Below are 22561 nucleotides of genomic sequence, written 5' to 3' on the forward strand. Positions count from 1 at the left end.
ACTGACCGCGTCCCGGCGCACTCTCACCAGAACTCCCGGGAGCAGAGCGATCGGGGCGGGAAGGCGTACATACGGAGCCTCGGCCACATCTGTACCATAGTATCCAGTCCCAGAGGAGCTGGAGGAACTAAAGAAAACCAGAGGAGACATTACGCTGACTCTCGAGTCGCGAACAGGTCTACCCGTGCCTGGCCCAACCTTCGAAATCTGCTTCACCCCTCGAGGTGAAGCATCCATTCCCCGGGCATCAGCCCCTGTCTCGACAGAACGTCTGCTCCTACATTGAGATGTAAGAGACCACTGCCGTGCTGTCGGTGCGGACCAGCACGTGGTGATCTCTCAGGTCCGGGAGGAAGTGCTTGAACGCACGGAACACAGCTAGGATCTCTAGCTGGTTGATATGCCAAGTCAAGTGGCGACCACTCCACAGACCGCGGGCAGGGTGGCCACTCATGACCGCACCCCAAACGGTGAGGGAGACGTCCGTCGCTAAGGAAACACGGCGACAAGGAGCTCCCGGCACCAGGCCCTAGGACAAGAACCAAGGTTTCCTCCACGAGTCTAAGGCACGGTTTCTCCATACAATGGCGTGATCCTTGACAATGTGAAGCGAGTCTCCCCTCAGGGAGACCCCCTTGGTCTTGAGCCACCACTGTAGGGGCCTCATGTACAGCAGGCCAGAGGGAATCACACTGGACGCAGCTGCCATGAACCCAAGCAGTCTCTGCTTAACAGTGAATGGCTGGCCTTCTCGCACTCTCTCGACTGCCGTGAGGATTGACTCGATCCGAGCAGGGGATAACCGCGCCTGCGTCGTGGTCGAATCCCACACCACGCCTAGATAAGTGGTTCTCTGAACTGGAGAAAGCACACTCTTCTTGGCGTTTAGTCTTAACCCCAGATCCTTCACGTGGGCGAGAACGACATCTCGATGCCGAACCGCCAACCGCTCTGATTGAGCGAGAATCAACCAATCGTCGATAAAATTGAGTATGCGGATGCCCTGCAGTCGCAACGGGACCAGTGCCGCATCCACACACTTGGTGAAAGTGCGGGGTGAGAGTGCTAGGCAGAAGGGAAGAACCCGATACTGACACGCTTTGCCCCCAAAAGCGAACCTCAGGAACTCCCTGTGAGAGGGAAAGATGGGTACATGGGACAAACGTCCTAGAGGTCTGTCGTGACAAATCAGCCCTTGGACCCGATTTGGAACACGATCTGCCTAACTGTGAGCATCTTGAACTTCAGCTTTCTGGCTGAGAGGTTCCGAAACTCAAAACCAGTATAGGCCTCAGCCCCCCATCTTTACTTGGAACAATGAAGTATCGGCTGTAGAAGCCGGCGCGAGTCTCGTGAGGAGGAACCACTCGATGGCTTCCTTCCTTATTAAATTCTCGACTTCTTGTTCCAGAACCAGAGCCTGCTCGGGGCGGACCGTAGTCACGCAAACCCCGTTGAACGGCGGAGGTGGCCCATCGAACTGGATGGAATAACCATGCTCTACCGTCCGCAGGACCCAAAGAGACACATCTGGCAGCCGCTGCCAAGCCGCTAGATGATCTACTAAGGGAATCAGTCTCTCGAGACTGACCTCTGGTGTCAGAGATATGGCCAGACCACTGTCTTGCTGCGGCTCTCCGGAGGAAGACGCGGTCTCTGGCACTTGAGGCGAGTTTCTCAGACCCGCAGTCACAACCGGCGGGGGACTCTGAGAACAGCACTCGCTGGGACCTACTGTGCCCTGGAACTGCAGGGTTGACAGACATATCCCCGGAGGACACCGAGGGGAGACGGTCACCGTGTGCCGCGGTGTAAGCCGCTCCACCCCAGTAGGGGTCGCTCTCCGCGGTCCTGGGGCTCGCCCATCAGGACCTCTGAACGAACCAGACCCTGACAGGTAGGACCCAAAGAGACGCATTCGGCAGCTCACTGCCCAATGATCTACTAAGGGAATCAGGCTCTCGAAACTGACCTCTGGTGTCAGAGAAATGGCCAGACCGCTGTCTCGCTGCGGAGCTTCGGAAGGAGACGCGGTCTCTGGCAACTGAGGCGAGTTTCTCAGGCCCGCAGTCACTACCGGCGGGGAATTCTGAGAAAAAACACTCGCTGGGACCTGCCGTGCCCTGGAACTGCAGGGTTGACAGACAAATCCCCGGAGAGCACCGAGGGGAGACGGTCACCGTGTGCCGCGGTGCAAGCCGCTCCACCCCAGTAGGGGTCGCTCTCCGCGGTCCTGGGGCGCGCCCGTCAGGACCTGCTGCGCGAGGAGCTGGTATGCGAAGGAGGCTGCGCCCGCCCAGCAGCCACCTGAATTTCGAGAGCGCGCATACCATCTGCCCTCAAAGATTCCACCCGCGATCTCAACACCTCGGTGGAGATCGGGGGAAACTGAAGGCTCTTGTGGCTCCTCACACTGGGGCGAGAGAGGCGGCGAAACCTCGTCAACGCTCGTCACATCAACCTCCTCGGAGGACGCAGCGTCAAGCCCTCGTCTCGGGGGGAAGAGTACCGCTTCCGAACCGCGAGACGGGGCGCCAGATCTGGTGGATACGGGAGAAGATGGTTTCTTTTCTCTTCTCTTCTATATGCCCGCCAGCCAGATCAGCCTTTTTTTTCTACGAGCCCAACGAGCGCAGCCGCCGCTCTGCCTCGGCTTTATCTGTGCTTGTGTAACACTGGAGTTTACAATGCTCATCACCGTCTTTCTCATCCACCTCCTCGGTAGGAAGACAAGCGGGGCGTCGAGCCCTCTCTCTGGGGGAAGAGAACCGCTTCCGAGCACAGAGAGCGGGCGCTGGATCTGATGATCCATATGCGAGCCGTGCGAGCGCAGCCACCGCTCTATCTTTCTTTTTTTTTTTTTTTTTTTTGCAAAGCCGGACCGACAGCGCGTGGAGAGCTCGCTTTCCTTCTATATATATTGGGGCGACAGAGGCGGCGAAACCTCGTCAACGCTCGTCACGTCAACCTCCTCGGAGGAAGAAAGACGAAGCGTTGAGCCCTCGTCTCGGGGGAGAAGAGACCGCTTCCGAACTGCGAGACGGGGCGCCAGATCTGACGGATACGGGAGGAGATAGGGACCTGCCCATCTAACTCTCGCCGGCCAGATCAGCCTGTGAGTCCCACAAGTGCAGCCGCCGCTCTGCCTAGGCAAAGGCGGGGCCAGCACCACGCAGGGAGCTCACAAAGGCTCCCTCTTCGAAGAGAGCCCTCCGAGTGCGGAGTGCTCACAATGCGGGCAGTCAGCTCCCTCGAGAGCCGATGCCGCGCGCTCCGCACTCGGGTAGATCACGCACAGATCATGTGTGTCCCCACTCGTAATGCAAGGCAGGCAGAGGACTAGCACACAATCTTAAACGCGATCTAGGATCGCCCCCTGTTTTGGTCTTAGCTTTAGGGATGTCTACTTTCTTTTCTCAGGACATACAACACTAAATAAGACTCACAAAACAGATATGGACTGACAACACACACAGAGCGCTTGCTGAATGACAAAAAGCTGACGCGGGCTCTGCCTCACGTGCTTATATACCTCCTGGCCGTGACGTCACCCCGCCCGTGACGCCTCGCCCTTCTATTGGACTTGTTGTAGACGATATTCAGAGCGTCGGTTACGCTGATGGCGTTCCCATAGCGTCTCCGGACGCAGCTCGACGTTCCTGGAAGGGAACGTTATTTTATCGTTCCATTTAATATTTTAAATTTGCTGTCAACCAATCACGAATTCAAGTAGTACAGACTATACAAATGTGATGCTGACTTATCCAGCGAGTGAAATGCCCGCCCGTGCTCAGCTGTGAACCCTAGTCGCAATGGCAATGAATTCTGCTACCATCTGTTTTAATGGAAAATCTGACAGGGTAGCACAAATCGTCAGAACACCGGCGTTAGCGTTTATCCGACGTCAGTGTAAGATGGATTCAACAGATCTTACACACCAGCAGTGCTTCGATGAAAGTAAAAGCCAATAAATAATATTTTAGTAGGCTATACGTCGAGAATATGGAAACATTTGTATTCGTGCCGAGTGAGAGAGGTAGGCATCAGTTTCACCTTTAATTTGTTTTTGGAATGACGTTTTTATAGCCTATAGGCTATCCTTAAGTTTAGAGGATTTGTTGTGGGGAGAAACTAATTACTGTGTTTATTAGGGATGTGCGGGACTAGTCGACTAAACGGTACAGCTCCTACTAGTCGACACTGAAAACAATAGTCGATTACACGAGAGAGAAAAAAACCCCCAAAAAAACATTTTATCATTCAAATTACCATCATTTTAACGTTACATTTTAAAACATTTTAAATAAGTTAAAATAAAACTTTTGAAAAAGAATACATATCAAAATATTTAAATATTTTTAAAAGCATATCTGGGCAGAAACTACATTTTTACCTCAGACCTCTCATGCCTTGTCTTCACGTCAGTTGCGGCGAGCTTAGAATGACAACACGAAAGACCTATGCGTTAGCTTGGAGGCTAGCCAAAGCCAGCAATGTCAATCTTTCATACGTCACTGCAGTCCGTGATCCTGTGACATCAGTTCCTGCCGAGCGAGTTTTTTTTTGTTTGTTTTTCAAGTGCAGAATCGTCTAGTCCAGTCTTTCGCCAGACCACGTTAACAAATGTGCATGGAGTAAGTAAAACTAGCATTCTTTTGTTTTTAGACAATATAGCCAACATGAAGTAAATTTTTTAAAGCCATTTTAGTGCTATTCCTTGATAAACGTTCCTATTTTTTTTTTTACTTTTGTTTTTATATGTTGGCTAACTTTATATGAAAATGAAGAATTCTGTCAGTCTATTGATTGATTTTCCATTTCTGCATTGCTCCAGCCGATCTGAATAAATAAGCTATGCACCTGTTTATGTTGAGTGTTAGAGCCCTGCAAAATTATTTTTATATTGTAGACATCTGTCGATTAGTGATGAAAAAAAAAATCACCGCGTTGGTGGAAACAACAGGAGACCACACGACTGAGAGCAGCTCGATGGTGTTTAGTGTCCCGCAGCAGCAGCAGGTGACTTCAGCGCAGCGGAATAGTTCTGCATTCAAATGCACGCAATAGGCTAAAGCTTGCTGCAAAACCCCAGCAAACATAACCATGAATGTGTCTGCGGGAAATAGTAAGGAGATATTTGAACTATTTACTAATAAACTAATGTTTTCTGAGTCTGTGTCGCAAGGATGAAGTTGCTGATCCTGACTCACCGTCTCCTCATTAGACGCGCCTTTAGAGAGAAATGCATCTTTATTGATTATGATTAAGATTATAATAAAAGAGTTTTTGTTTTCAATTTTTTATTTCGTTAAGTGATAATTTAAAGCTTTCTATAGATATATTTATCATGTCTGTGAGGCATGTATTCGCTCAGCTTCGGTTCATTTTTATGAAGCCTCCTGTTCAAGACGAGATGGCAGAAAGCGCATCATGTTTGTTTTCTTTGTTTTATAAAAGAACTAGCCTACCTTTTGTTGGTATTGTGAGTGCGCACAAATACAAGTAGACCCTTTACAGGTCGGAATGATGTATTATTCTTACCTTTATCAAACAAACAAACAAACAAAAAATGACGGCGTAGGCTATTTTAATTTGTTTCCACTGAAAGCAATCCAAGTGTTTGCTGGTGCCTCCATGTCCTGCAGAGCGCGCTTTAGCTTCCACTCTCCACACAAACTCAGATATAGGCTAGCGCACATTATTATTATAGCAGGTTTAACGTTTAAACATTGTTATATACTTGAACTGTTTTAGTATATCTATAGATTTTATTTTAGGCAAGTCGTGATTATATGAGAAGGCTAAATTTATCAAACATAGGCTATGATCAGCTCATGCCGCTGGCCGCTTGGTCGTTACTTAAAAAAAAAAAAACGTATAGGCTATTTAATGAACAAAAATGCTCCCAACGTTTTTCTAAATTGACTTAATAAAAAAACAAAACGAAATATAATAATTTTACCATTACACACAAAACGGAACTATTTTAATAGCCGAAACAGTAGTATAAACTGTTTTAGGAGAAGAGGGAAAAAAAGGGCTCAGGTCGGAAATTCTGATAAGCTGTCGGACGTGGGCCGGGCCTAGCCTGAGCGTCTCGGGCCAGGGCCGGGCTAGGGCCTAAATTTGAGGGCCGTGCAGGGCTCTGTTGAGTGTATGCTCTTTATTTTTTTCTGTTTAACGACCGCCTAATATTAAATGATGATAACGCGAGGCAAGCATAATCATGACCTATTTTTAGCAGAATTAATTGAGGGATTTGACAGTGTGATTCAAAGATTTAAGTATTTCAAGTGTAGGCTGTTATATAGACACACGCACTTTTTTTGCCATTTTTGGGGGGTTTCTAGCTTTTAGACTAGTCGACTAGTCGGATACAAAACTTCCGTTTAAACGACAGTCAAATTAGTCGTAGCGCACATCCCTAGTGTTTATAATGTTTGTAAACATTTTTGATTTACCGGCATTTTAGCCTACATCATTTCTGAATAATAGGCTAATAAAATGCAGGCTTAGCCTTTGTTTTTTTTCCCCTCAAAACATTTTATACAAGTAGCGTTTTTTTGTTTTTTTTACAATTTGCAGCAAACATCTTTAAAAAATTCTTTAATGTCTTTAAAGCATTAATAGATTTTTTTATTTTGTTTAGTAGCCTACATTTAGAAATGTAAAAATCTAGAAAAGATGATGCTGTATAGCCTATTAGCGCAGCGGGTTAAGATACCATCTCTTTCTGTATTTTTTTTTTTTAATTTTTTTTTATTTTTGTGTAAAGAAAACACAGTACTTTATTATTATTATTATTATTATTATAGGCAAAGACAATTTTAAAAATAACGGTATTAACCGTTATTTTTTCTACTCAAACAGGTTTCGGAACGGTAATAATACAGAGGAACGCAGGAACAGAAACGTTAAAATATCGATTCTGCTCGGAGTGAACCGATTGACATTTTTTTTCGTTTTCAAGCCCTGTTTAAAATAACCATTTTCTGTTTTTTGATGGCAAACCTGCATTCTGCTTATTCTTATATGCTGATTTCCTTTTATTTGTGTTATTATCAATGATTATAATATGTTTGTGGAAACTACAATACATTTTTTTCAGATTCTTTGAAGAACAGAAAGTTCAAAAGAACAGCATTTATTTAAAATGGAAATCTTTTTGTAACATTGTAAATGTCTGTACTGTGACTTTTGATCAGTTGTATGCATCCTTAATTTATATAATCTAAAATGTGTATTTTGTATCATTGTTTTATATATAGCCTAGAGTATTAGTCAAGTGCTTTAGCTGTTTGTCTTAAGAGTCTCAGATGTTTGTTCAAAGGCGTTTTGTTTTGTTTTGCGTTCTGTTTTTTTTGTTTGTTTGTTTTTTGTTTAGTTTTGTTTATGGGTTACATAAAATCGTTGCCTAAACGTTTTCCAGCTTATTAAGCACAAACAATGTAATGTAGTGCATGTAAACACACTTACTAGGTGCTATTTTTTTTAAAGTATCAGACAAACAGGTTTTGAGAGTGCCTTTTTCTTGGCTGCTTCCTAAATGATCATAGTTAATAATTTTGGTCAAAGGCTTTGCGAACATGACCGTCAAATCAGAAAATGATATATCAAAGCTATAGAGTACAGTACTCATTTGCTGCATATTAGTCACAGATGTAGCGCTAATGGCATTGCTCTTTGATGTGAGTCAATTGACATTTTTACAGTACAATGAGCCAACATTAACAATGTTAATGTACCCCTGCTGCTGTTGACTGTCTTAAATTGAACAATGTATGGTTTGTTAACGTTGCCATTTTGCAGCTGTCTTTGTTTTTTTATTTAAAAAAAAAACAATAATTATGTAGTACCCATATAGGATATTATTTGTGACAGATGTGGCAGTGCTCATACAAAGCCCTGCAGCTTGAAGCTGGGAGTGCTGGGAATGCTGACCTTTGAGTCAAAGCCTCATACCATGTTTATCCTGCAACATATCTGCACGCAAGCACACAAAATTAACAGCCGTCAGAAACAGTCCCGCCTCCCTCTCACGGTTCATGCTGCCTCAGTCTATGGATGTGGAATAAAAGTGTTCTCCTGTTCTTCCCCTAAATGGAACAAATGTAAAACACATTGTTTGAGGAGGTTTGTGCAAACATACAGATTTACACACAAGCACCTTTCCCTCTAGTCAACATCCTCTGTATTGATCAGTAGCGCTCAGGCAGAAAGGTACAATACAGGAAGGGGTGTCTGGCCTCTCACATTCACCCTCAAAAACATGCCTACGGTTCTCAGCACAAACACAGACTCCAGCATGTCGGTGCATTTCACTGTTGTTCAGCACAGCTAATGCTTGTGTAATTAATGCAGATTTTACTGAAACATTTGGCTATAAAGTGAAGTGAAGTGACATACTGCCAAGTATGGTGACCCATACTCGGAATTCATGCTCTGCATTTAACCCATCCAACGTGCACACACACAGCAGTGAACACACACACACCATGAACACACACCCGGAGCAGTGGGCAGCCATTTATGCTGCGGCACCCGGGGAGCAAGGGCACCTCAGTCGTGGTATTGAGGGTGGAGAGAGCGCTGGACATTCACTCCCCCAACCTACAATCCCTGCCGTCCCGAGACTCGAACCCACAACCTTTGGATTACGAGTCCGACTCTCTAACCATTATTCCCATTTAGGGGAACTAGTCTAGCTAGTTTGACGTGTTAGGGTCTGGTTTGACATTAAAGGGAACATTTCGGTTATGTACGTAACCCTCGTTCCCTGATGGAGGAAACGGAGACGTTATGTCGTGATGACATAGGGGATTTACTTGGACTCGCCAAACATCTCTGACTTAAGAGAAAACGCCAATGAAAATTGGCTAGTGGATTTTGCATACCTGAGCCACTCCCCATACATACGGGTATAAAAGGGCGACAGGTGCATCCACTCATCAGGTTTTACCCGCTGAGGAGCCAAGAATGAGTCCTCGGCAACCAGCGATGGTTCAAGATTGTGGCATGGGGACATAACGTCTCCGTTCCCTCCATCAGGGAACGAGGGTTACGTACATAACCGAGACGTTCCCTATCTGTCGGTCACTACAAGTTATGTCGTGGGGTCATATGGAAAGCGCCACAAGCTGAACCCCGTCACGACCTTGTGCATGCAGATGTTGACAAGCTGGTGAGTGACAGACAAATGCCATGCGAAGGTCGCAACCTTCTCATCGCCCCAGCGCAAATTCGCTAACCTTCGTGCCCGCAGGGACCACTGAGTACATTGCTGCTGGAGATAGCCAAGCCGCTGTTCCTTTCCGTACCGTGGACGAATACATGTGTGGGATTACCCGAAGGGAATCAGGCCATACGGACATCTAGCCGAGTACAGGGGCTGACCGGAGACCCGGGCGAGCTAGCACCAGTACTGGGCCTGGCGTCAGACTGCTCCGCCCAGTCTGACTGCGGGGGGTGCTGGAGGACTCCACCAGTGTTCGCCGTCCGGGGAACTGAACTGGAGGAGGAAAAAAGGCGCTCGTATCCCCGGGTGAGGGGGAATGGCGCAGCAAGCGTGACACCGGCCAACTCTTCGTGCCATTTACCTGTTACCCAACACACGGGAAGAGACTGGCTCAACGCGGAGACTGTAAAATCTCGCAAAGGTGTTCAGTGTCACCCAGCCCGCAGGTCTACAGATGTCTGCCAAAGAGGCGCTGTGCACCAACGCATAGGAGGAGGCAATACTCCGTGTGGAGTGAGCCCTCACCCCAAGGGGGCATGGCTTGCCTTGGGATAGGTACGCCCAGGCAATGGCATCCAGTATCCAGTGGGCCAACCTCTACTTGGAGACAGCCTTCCCTTTCTGCTGACCTCCGTGGCAGACAAAGAGCTGCTAAGAGATTCTGAAGCTCCGGGTGCGGTCCACGTTTATGCACAATGCTCTTACGGGACACAGCAACGCTAAGGCTGAATCTGCTTCCTCCGAAGGCAGTGCTTGCAGGTTCACCACCTGATCACGGAAGGGCGTGGTGGGAACCTTGGGCACGTATCCAGGCCGGGGTCTCAAGACAACGTGAGAGTAGTCCGGCCCGAACACAAGGCACTCTTCGCTCACCGAATATGCTTGGAGGTCCCCGACCCTCTTGATGGAAGTGAGCGCGGTCAGGAGCGCTGTCTTAGCCGGCAGGAATTTCAGCTCGACTGAGTCCAGCGGCTCAAAGGGACCCCTCTGAAGTCCAACCAGGATGATAGAGAGGTCCCAGGAGGGCATTAGGGGTGACCTAGGGGGGTTCAACCTCCTGGCACCCCTCAGGAACCTCACGATGAGATTATGCTTTCCCAGGGACCGGCCGTCCACTGCATCGTGATGGGCCACGATAGCAGCCACATACACTTTCAAGGTGGAGGGTGACAGCCTACGCTCCAACCTTTCTTGCAGGAAATACGGGTGCCATATGGTGCCGAGCCCCTGAGAAAGGAGTTCCTTCCTCAGAGGAATGCGCCAGGGAGGGGCTGTCATGAGGAGAATGAGTTCGGGAAACCAGGTCCGGGTGGGGCAATACGGCGCGACCAACAGGACCTGCTCCTCGTCCTCCCTGACCTTGCACAGTGTCTGTGTGAGCAGGCTCACTGGGGGAAATGCATAATTGCGTAAAGCCCGAGGCCAGCTGTGTGCCAGTGCGTCCGTGCCGAGGGGCCCCTCGGTCAGGGAGAAATATAGCTGGCAGTGGCAGGACTCGTGGGAAGCAAACAGGTCTACCTGAGCTTCCCCGAATCGACTCCAGATCAGCCGGATCGTCTCGGGATGGAGTCGCCACTCTCCGGGGAAAATGAGCTGTCGTGAGAGCGCATCGGCCGCACCATTGAGCTCCCCCGGAATGTGGACAGCACACAGCGATCTGAGCCAGTTACTGAAACCTCGTCTATCTTTACTCTTAAAATTACTTCAACCAGTTTCCAGCAGAATTATGAAGAATTGTTTGATTACTTGCTTTTAGTTGAGTTTGACAGCTGGGTGTTTCCACACGGTCTTCACGGGGTCGGAGGGAACCTCCGACTGATTGACTGCTGATGTGTCGTCGTCTGACGCGTTTCAAGGAATGCCCTTCGGTGTTTGGTTGGCTTCTTTGTGACGTGATGACGCTCGAAGTTCTTCCTTGAGTTCCTTTCGCGTAGCTTCAGACTTTCAAGGGTTTCTTCAGAAGTTTGACTAAGTATTGATAGTTGTTCAATGCTCTGCCAGAGGTTAATGGCTGGGAGCACTTTGGCACGACTCGATGAGACAAAGCCAAGGTTTTCAAAACAGCGCGCGAGCAAGCAGCAAGCAACCCGAAGTTGGGTGTCTGTCTTTATTGGGCTGATTTCAGTCTGCCCCTTTTTCTGTTTGATCCAATCACAAGTGTTTCTGTTGGGGCGGAGCCCTGCCCCGCACGGCTCAGTTTTCCGTGCGTAAATCCTTTGCTGAGTTATTTCATAAAATGAGGACCATATGCTAGCAGTGTTTTAATCATATACTACGATGAGAAAAGTCAACTTTCATTCACACCAAATTATTGCTGACGCAACTAGCTTTCATTCAAAATCAAACACCAAGTATTTTGCATAAAGTACATAAGTACATACCCAAAGTACATATATAAATTTTATCTATTATACAGTGGGGATCGAAAGTTTGGGAACCCCTTGCAGAATCTGTGAAAATGTGGATAATTTTACCAAAATAAGATAGATCATACAAAATGCATGTTATTTTTTATTTAGTACTGTCCTGAGTAATATATTTTCCATAAAAGATGTTTACATAGTCCACAAGATAAAAAAATAGCTGAAATTATTAAAATAACCACATTCAAAAGTTTGGGAACCCTTGGTTCTTAATACTGTGTGTGGTTACCTGGATGATCTATGACTGTTTTTTTGTTTTGTGATGGTTGTTCATGAGTCCCTTGTTTGTTCTGAACAGTTAAACTGAGCACTGTTCTTCAGAAAAATCCTCCAGGTCCTGCAGAATCTTCAGTTTTCCAGCATCTTTTGCATATTTTAACCCTTTCCAGCAGTAACTGTATGATTTTGAGATCCACCTTTTCACACTGAGGATGATTGAGGGACTCAAACACAGCAATTAAAAAAGGTTCAAACATTCACTGATGCTCCTGAAGGAAACACGATGCATTAAGAGCCGGGGGTGAAAACTTTTTGAATTTGAAGATCAAGGTAAATTGTACTTCATTTGTCTTCCAGGAAACATGCAAGTATCTTCTGTCGCGTCAGAAGGTCAGTACTAAATGGAAAAATATGATATTTCAACAAAATAAGAAAAATTTGGACATCTTCATCCTGTTCAAAAGTTTTCACCCCCCGGCTCTTAATGCATCGTGTTTCCTTCAGGAGCATCAGTGAATGTTTGAACCTTTTTTAATTGTTGTGTTTGAGTCCCTCAATCATCCTCAGTGTGAAAAGGTGGATCTCAAAATCATACAGTTACTGCTGGAAAGGGTTAAAATATGCAAAAGATGCTGGAAAACTGAAGATTCTCAGTGCTCAGTTTAACTGTTCAGAACAAACAAGGGACTCATGAACAACCATCACAAAACAAAAAAAACAGTCGTAGATCATCCAGGTAACCACACACAGTATTAAGAACGTCTCAGGTTACGTATGTAACCATGGTTCCCTGAGAGGGAACGAGACACTGCGTCCTCTAGAGGTCGCTATGGGGAACTCCATCTACGTGACCCGTGTCTGAAGCATATATACAAAAACACCAAATATTGGCCGGCGACAGCCTATGACGTCACTCCCGGTGCGCCACAGTATAAAAGGGCGCCGGGAGAAAGCATCATCCACTTCTTCGTCTGAATCTGCATCCGAAGCATGGCCTAAAGTCTAGAGGACGCAGTGTCTCGTTCCCTCTCAGGGAACCATGGTTTCATACGTAACCTGAGACGTTCCCTATCAAGGGAACGTCGAACTGCGTCCTCTAGAGGTTGCTATGGGGAACGATATACCCACGCCGCCATGCTGAGGGAAGTGCATGCCATTCCAAAGGCGAGCACTAAGCATCAACTCTTATCAACGATAAAGGAGTTGTCCCTGGGATGAATTGACGGCTGTCAGTGACATTATCCCCTTCGGCCAAAGGCCTGAGTTTCATACCCCGGACTTACCTGATAGAGGCCAGACCTCCTGGACCTAGGGTAAAACTCAAGGCTTGGAATCAGAAAGAAGGATTCCTTTACGGGGATACGACCAAGCGCTTAGGATAGTAACTAAGCCTGGCCTGTCACCCAGGGGCTACTGCTTGCTCCTACAAGAGCTCGCTGAAGGAACTGTATCAACAGATCCTTAGTAGTAGCCCCCGTGCAAATGGTATCACTGGGGATACATAGGTAGAGTGGGGCCCAAGGAGACCGGGGCCTAACTGACTCAAAGAATGGGACGAAGCCTCAGCGCGTAACCCATACCATACAGGATTTTTAGAAAAGACCACAAGACACTCGGTGTGCGATCTTACCACAGCGTGGCTTTCAGAAAGTGCACAAAGACTAGCGTGCGCACTTACCATAACATGGATTTATAAACATCGTTCTTTTCATATGCTCTGGAGGGAGCAGCAAGCTCATAGATAACCCTCTATAGCGAGGGGAGCAGTGCTGGCTCGACCAACAAGGAGAGCTCGTGAGGGAGCAGCATGCTCAAAAGTAACCCTCTATAGCGAGGGGAGCAATGCCAGCTCTACCAAGACAGAGCTCCAGAGAGCGGAGAACTTAACTCTCAGTTCATGAGAGGATACTAGCACGTACATGAGTAGAGTGGGGCCCAAGGAGACCGGGGCCTAACCAACTCAAAGAATGGGACGAAGCCTCAGCGCGTAACCCATACCATACAGGATTTTTAGAAAAGACCACAAGACACTCGGTGTGCGATCTTACCACAGTGTGGTTTTTAGAAAAGTGCACAGAGACTAGCGTGCGCACTTACCAAATATGGATTTTAGAAATCGTATTGTCAGATGACAAGGAGGCCTAAAGAAAGGCCTGACGTGCTGAAATTTCTGAATATCGGAGCTCTGAGAGCGGAGACTCGACCCTCATAAGAGGGGAAACTCAAACGCTCAGCAGGGAGCGGCATGCTCATAGGCCACCCTCTAACGAGGGGAGCAATGCCAGCTCTACCAAGACAGAGCTCCAGCGAGCGGAGAACTTAACTCTCAGTTCATGAGAGGATACTAGCACATACATGAGTAGAGTGGGGCCCAAGGAGACCGGGGCCTAACCAACTCAAAGAATGGGACGAAGCCTCAGCGAGTACCCCATACCATACAGGATTTTTAGAAAAGACCACAAGACACTCGGTGTGCGATCTTACCACAGCGTGGATTTCAGAAAGTGCACAAAGACTAGCGTGCGCACTTACCATAATCATGGATTTGAAAATTCTATTCTCCAAATGCTCTAGAGGGAGCAGCATGCTCATAAGTGACCCCCAAATGAGGGGAGCGATGCTAGCTCTACCAAGGCATAGCTCTGAATAGCGGAGAACTCAACTCTCAGCATGAGAGGAAACTCAGCACATACATGAGTAGAGTGGGGCCCAAGGTGAAAACCGGGGCCTAACCGACTCAAAGAATGGGACGAAGCCTCAGCGCGTAACCCATACCATACAGGATTTTAGAAAAGACCGCAAAACACTTGGTGTGCGATCTTACCACAGCGTGGATTTCAGAAAGTGCACAAAGACTAGCGTGCGCACTTACCATAATCATGGATTTGAAATTTCTATTCTCCAAATGCTCTAGCTTTAAATAACGTTACTCTCTATCAGATGCTCTCTGGAGGGAGCAGCATGCTCATAGTCAAAGTGACCCTCTAAGAGAGGGGAGCAATGCCATCTCGACCAGCAAAGAGAGCTCTTGAGGGAGCAGCATGCTCATAGGCGACCCTCTAAAATGAGGGGAGCAATGCTAGCTCTACCAAGACAGAGAGGATACTCAGCACATATATAAGTAGAGTGGGGCCCAAGGTGAAAACCAGGGCCTAACCGACTCAAAGAATGGGACGAAGCCTCAGCGCGTAACCCATACCAAAGCAAGCTCGACCTACAAACAGAAGGATACCCAACAACCCGAACAAGCTGCTGGAAATAGTATCAGGGTAATAGGTAGCTGAACAGAAGGCAACAAGGGGTCAGGGAAACTGCTACTTAAAACCCTAATAAGGGTGGGCAGTTCTAACCTAAACCTCTATGCACCTATCATGGCCTCGTTTGAAGAACAAAAGGGCCAGACTAGAAAATGCTGCTCCTCAGAGCCAAAGCATTGTAATAAAGCTGCTCAGCACTACACCTGATACCAGCCTGTAGTACTGTATTTTAGGTTAGTTCGAATGGTATAAAAAACACATACCAGCGAATCTGATCAAATTGGATCGTACTCACCCATCCATGGATCCCGCGCAGAAGAACGGTCCAGTGTAGTTGGGCAGAATAAGAGCGCAGGAGGTGCTCACCTAACCTCGGCCAGGTGGTAGAAAAGAAACTGAGGTTGCAGGGGAATTAGAGAGGGGAAGATGAGGGCTTTAGATGTACAGGCCCCCTGAGGGAAGGAGAGATGTTCAACTCTACCCTGGCCTGGGCGAGAGCATCGCAACGCCTCGTCCGGACCACCTCCCTCAGGATTTGCTACCTCTCTTTGACCCGCGCCACCCTGAAGCCCTACCCGCAGGCGGGGAAGGGCGCGAGTCGCGACACTAGCCTTCTGTGCCCATTTCTGATCCTCAGATCGGGATGGGCCAGGACCCCTGCGCTGTTTGAGCTCAGACCTGGACCTTCTCGTTTAAATGAAGGTTTAAAAGCCGCTGAACGCGCCTTCGCCTCCCTAAACCTTTCAACCACCGACTCGATGGAGGTACCAAAAAGTACGGAAGGCGGAACCGGAGCACTGAGAAGAAAGCCCCTCTCTCTCTCTTCTCAATATCTGCCAGGTTCACCCACAGATGTCTCTCTGTTACCACCATGGTCGCCATAGAACTGCCTATAGCAGAGGCGGCCTGCTTAATGGCTCAAAGAGCTAAATCAGTGGTGCGGCACAGCTCAGCAACCTCGTCAGGTAAAAAATTATTATTATTTTTTTTACAAACCCTGACTTTTATCCAGGTCTTTCAACAGATCAGCCTGATATGCCTGAAACACTGCCATAGTGTGTAATGAGGCGACAGCCTGACCTGCTGCTGCGTATGTATCACATTCCAGCGTTTTTCTTTTTCTCAGATGACGTCAACGAAATTGCGTCATTGTCATCCAACAGCTCGCCCTCGCTCGCGGCAGACGAGCGCGAGAAGGAAATCCCTTCTATAACTCATTGACGAGAACCACCTGCAAACCCCATGAGCTCATTTTCCTCCGTGCTTCAGCAGCGGAGGGTCCTGAACCGCGGGAAGCAGACGGCTGCCCCTCTTTCCTCGAAAAGAGAGACAGACCAGAGAGGAGGTTTTTAGAAAAACGCTCGCAGTACATGCAGCGCGCAAACCAAAGACGCAAAGATCATGTGAGTCATCAAGCATCCGATAACGTGGACACGGATGCACACATCTCTCAAACGCCTTGCTAGTGCTCGCCATTACAAAAGTAAAGCATACTTACCTCGTAAGCTGCACGCTTCAAACAAAACAGTCATTGAAGACGAAGAAGAGGATGATGCTTTCTCCCGGCGCCCTTTTATACTGTGGCGCACCGGGAGTGACGTCATAGGCTGTCGCCGGCCAATATTTGGTGTTTTTGTATATATGCTTCAGACACGGGTCACGTAGATGGAGTTCCCCATAGCGACCTCTAGAGGACGCAGTTCGAAGTTCCCTTGATAGGGAACCAAGGGTTCCCAAACTTTTGAATGTGGTTATTTTAATAATTTCAGCTATTTATTTGTCTTGTGGACTATATGTAAACATCTTTTATGGAAAATATCTTACTCAGGACAGTACTAAATAAAAAATAACATGCATTTTTTATGATCTCTCTTATTTTGGTAAAATTATCCACATTTTCACAGATTCTGCAAGGGGTTCCCAAACTTTCGCATGCCACTGTATGGTTAAGGCATAGATTAAACAATCTTAAATTCTAAATAATCACACCAAGCATGTGAAACTAAACAATCAGGGAGGGTCTGTGCTGGAGCCTTTCCAGATGCCACATGCTTTGTACTGTTGATTATGCGACTTATTTAGGTTACACTTTATTTCGATAGTCCACTTTAGACATTCTGCTAACTATAAGTAACTTTGTAACTACATGTCAACTGCATGTCAACTAATTCTCATTAATTTGCAACTACATGTCTACTAACTCTCAGAGTTCAAGTTCAAGTTCAAGTTGAGCTTTATTGTCATTCCGCTACATGTGGGGACATGCAGTGGAACGAAATGTCGTGTCTCGCAGGACCACGGTGCTACATAAATACAGACATACAACAATGAAGTAAGAAAAAAACACTATAAACCTATACACTACTAACAGATTTAACTATAAGTATACTATATATAAGTATTTACCCTATACAAACTAAAAGAATAAAGGATAAAAAATACAACTATACGAATGCTTCACATAAATATTATCCTATACAAACTAAAAAATAGAAGACAAAAAATACAAACTGTACATGTGCAAAGAGAGACATTTGAGTCAGCAGCTGGTTGGGGAACAGTGCAGGATGATTTGTAGTGCAAGAGCATGTAAACATAACATGCATATATTGCTGAGTTTTTTGTGAGATTTCTTGCTGTGAGACGCAGCAGTGTGTGTAAGTGTCCATAGTGCACCTAGTGTAAAGTGTGAGTGTCCATAGTGCACATAGTGTAAAGTGTAAGTGTCCATAGTGCACATAGTGTAAAGTGTGAGTGTCCATAGTGTAAAGTGTCCATAGTGCACATAGAGGAGAGTGTCCATAGTGTAAAGAAAAATAAGAATAAAATAAATAAAAAAATATATAAAAGTTCCATACAGTTTTTCTTTGGTGTGGTAAGGTTTGGGGTGGGGGGTGGTCCATGTTCAGGAGGTAGGGGTTTGCATGAGGTTTCAGAGGGGGGCGGGGTGGTTTGAGTTCAGGGCTCTCACAGCCTGGGGGAAAAAGCTGTTGAGCAGTCTGGCGGAGCGGGCTCTGATGCTCCGGTACCGTCTTCCTGATGGTAGGAGCTGGAAGAGACTGTGGGAGGGATGGGTGGAGTCCTTCACGATGCTGTTGGTTTTGCTGGAGCATCGTGTAAGGAAGATGTCCAGGATGGAGGGGAGAGGGGCACCGATGATCTTTGCAGCTGTGTTCACTGTCCGCTGGAGGGTCTTGCGGTCAGCAGCACTGCAGTTCCCGTACCAGACAGTGATGCAGCTGGTCAGCACACTCTCAATGGTGCCTCTGTAGAATGTGGTGAGGATAGGTGGAGGGAGACTTGCTCTTTTCAGCCGGCGGAGAAAGTGTAGGCGCTGTTGTGCCTTTTTGGAGAGTGACATGGTGTTGGTGGTCCAGGTGAGATCCTCTGTGATGTGCACCCCCAGGAATTTAGTGCTGCTGACTCTCTCCACAGTCGAGCTGTCGATGGTCAGTGGGGGGTGGTCAACGGAGTTTCTCCTGAAGTCCATCACAACCTCCTTTGTCTTCTCCACATTGAGGGACAGGTTGTTTGTGCCACACCATTCAGCCAGCTGTGCCACTTCCTCTCTGTAGTGCGTTTCATCGTTGTTGCTGATGAGACCTACCACTGTTGTGTCATCAGCAAACTTGATGATGTGGTTGGAGCTGAACTTGGCAGTGCAGTCGTGGGTCAGCAGTGTGAAGAGCAGCGGGCTGAGCACACAGCCTTGTGGGGCACCTGTGCTCAGTGTTGTAGTGCTCGAGGTGTTGTTGCCGACACGGACTGACTGAGGTCTTCCAGTTAGAAAGTCCAGGATCCAGTTACAGAGGGAATTGTTAAGGCCCAGCAGGTTTAGCTTATTTATGAGCTGTTGTGGGATTATTGTGTTGAATGCCAAGTTGATATATACTTGCAAAGTTTCTCATACTCAGTATGTTGTATGTTGTGGACCCATCAAAATAAAGTGTTACAAGATGTTAAGCAGACAGTCTACTAATACTCTAATGACTGCTAGTTGACATGTAGTTGAAAAATTACTTACTGTTAGTAGAATGTCTGAAGTGGACTATCAAAATAAAGTGTTACCCTTATTTATGGTAAACCGGTCAGGAACAACATTGAAGGTTCTGTTCTAAATCCATTTCAGATGTTCCCTCAATTTTATCCTGGTTTTTAGAGGTCTCCTGAGATAAGGAGATTTAGGGCAGGAAATCGGCCAACCAGTTAAATGCAGATGCTGGGAGTGGAAGTCCTAACTCCTGCTAAGGAATGTGCTGTCTTGAAATTATTTTGTGTGTGTGTCCTGGTCTACTAGGCACTACATAGTAATTAGCTAAAATTATAACTCATTGTATATATATTTTTTTTAAGTTATAAAAAGATTATTGGAAATTTGTGTAGAAACTATTTTTGTTCAGTAATTGCTGAGAAAAATCTAAAAAAAAAATAAATAAAAAAAATAGTTAGTTATACATGTAATTAAGCATAAAATTTAGATACATTAAAATGGTATTTTGGTCAACTTTACACCAGCAATCTTTATTTACAACTTAGTTTACATTTTTACTAGAAAGTTTATTGTAATAATAATAATTTTAATAATAGTTATAGTAATACATTATTATTAGTAGTAGTAGTAGTAGTAGTTGTAGTATTAGTACTGTAATTTAAATTTCAAGTTTACTTGAAAATTACTTGCCGATTTTTGTAATTGTAATTTTATAGCAATTTCTGAAAATTGTTTATACACCATAATTTTCAGTGTAGGTCAGTAGTTCAATGTGCATGAGCAAATCTTGATAACTTTACAATAGTATTACAACTTTACAATCGTAATACACATAAACAGTGTATTAGGACTAAATTGGAGACAAATGTCAAAAATACACTTTTTAATAGTGATGGATAAAATTCATCTGAAGAGACATCTGTTGGTAAGAGATCCAGGATTCATTGAATATTGAAGATGAACTGTCCTGGATGAGATAAACCTTGCATGGTTACTTTACTGATACTAATCCTTTGTCAGCACGAGAGCTGTTATTGCTAGTTGATATTTAGTTGACGTAGTCTTAACCTGCACTTTTGGCAAATGTGCAGGTATGCAGTTTACATAAGTATTTAGTGTAAAGATAAAATACTAAAACCGGTGCAATTGATATATCATGCAGAAGTAGATGTGCTACATATATTAAAATAGCTGAATTACTACAAAAAAATCACAAAATGTTGCACACACAATTATTAACAATGCATATCATTATATAACAACAACTATACATGGAACAAGTCATACTATTCTTTGAGCAGGTAGAGCATGAGAGAAATTAAAACAATATATAACAATGGTCTTTGTGAATGTAAATGGTTTTAGTCAGTGTTTTTCAATGTGGAACGTTGCACAATATACATACCACTTGTTCAATTTCTCAGTTAACTGTTGGAGCATGTTACTGGAAAAAATTGTTAATTACAGCCTACAGCAATGCAATTGTAAACTCAAAATAAGAATGTAAAAAAAAAAAAATGTGAGAAAGACGATGAATACAGCTTTTCTTCTGCTTCCCGCCATTTAATTTACTCTGAAGCACTGTGTCTATTTCAGGCATTGCAGAGCTCTTTACGTCATTCTTCTTTGTTGAATGGAGAACTTCAGTGTATAAAGCAAAGAGTGACGTAGATACGCAAGAAAAAGCACAGGCTCATCATGTTAAACAGCTATTCGTTTCCAAGCTTTTGTACATTTCTTTGTCTTTTCGAGTGTGTACAAGTGCCATGTGCCTAAAAAAAGGACAAAACATACATTTAATATTAGGATGCGGCACACACAACTCGGTATAGCAGCAAGAATCCAGTGTATGCTGTCAGATCTAATGGCTGAATGTGAAAGTTGAAGGTTTGTCTGAAAATGTCAGAGTTTCTCTGAGTTGAGCCTCTTATGATAAGCTTTGTCTAGAGCACTTGTTTAAAGTACAGCAAGCTGTCATCCTCCAGGATGGTTCTTAACAGGGAACATCTGCGAAACGTGTTGCAAGGTGCAGCACTTCACTACCAATGACACAAATGTAGAGTACTGTGGCTTTAATTCAGTTTAATTCTGAAGGAAAGTTGAAGATCATCTAAATGCATATGAAAGGGAATTACTCTGACTTTACTCTGAATTACTTAGCAACTACTATAGACTGTCTGGAAAACAGACAGCATTAATGTCGTGAATGTAAAATACTTTCTGGGTTGAAAATGGTGTATGGACACAGATTTATGCTTTATGTATGTTCACTTTATACATAATTTATTGTCCTCTTTTAATATATATATATATATAATATATTAAAGAAAACAGAAAAAAACATGTTCAAAAGCTATGCGTTTCCAAGCTTTTGTACATTTCTTTGTCTTTTCGAGTGTGTACAAGTGTATATATATATATATATATATATTCTGACTGACACTTTCCATAAACAGTGTACAAAATATACTTGTTATTAATAAGGGCATACAGTACTATTAAAAAATTTCAGAAAGATTTTTATGACAGAAATTAACGTTTTATTCAGCATTTATTAAATTAAGTATTTATTAAATTAATCAAGACATTTGTGATGTTACAAAATATTTCTGTTTTAAATAACTGCTGTTCTTTTTTAACTTTCTATTCATCAAAGAATCATGGGGGAAAAGGTGTCATGGTTTTCATAAAAATAATCATTGTAATAATAAGGAGGATCATTTGACACTAAAGACTGGACAAATCACAGGAATAAAAAAAAATAATAATAATTAGGAAGATATTAAATTGATGGGACACCAAATAATACACTATCTGTGGAAAGTGTCATCTGTTTTGTCTCAAGGCATCAGCATACCATACTTCCACACCTGGCAATAAAATAATTTTCTACTGAACGTTTTACACTTTGTGACAGTCTATCAAAACAAATATTGATGTTTTAATGAAGAACATATTTAAAGCAATTTGAAACTGAGAGGCATAAACTGTAGTGATGGAGCATTCTAACATAAGGCTTGCCATATTAAGTTTAAATGGCCCAAATACAAAATCTCATGATTATATTGAATGTGGCCTGCAGACTAAATATCATTACGAAGTTGTGGCATCTGTTACTGTCTACATAATATGAAGCTTATGTTGTGTAAAGCTGTAAGCCTCTTCATGTCTAGACAGCAGAACTAGAATGAAAAAGTATAATTCTGCTTGAAGCTTGTTTTATTGCGCTCTGTGAGATGGCGTTCAAGAGGCCAATGTGTAGTAAAGATGATTAGGTTTTTCACCTCTGAATTTTTATCATTTCATTTGATAAGTTAGATTTGATATCATCTTAAAGTTGTGTAATTATATTAGTGAGGAAAAGGTTGATTGTATTTTGCTATTATCTAGTACATGTGTGTACTGAAAATATATATTGTGTGTGTTCCTGCATTCA

The sequence above is a fragment of the Barbus barbus genome, assembly GCF_936440315.1.
Source record: "Barbus barbus genome assembly, chromosome: 6".
NCBI classification, from domain to species: Eukaryota; Metazoa; Chordata; class Actinopteri; order Cypriniformes; family Cyprinidae; genus Barbus; species Barbus barbus.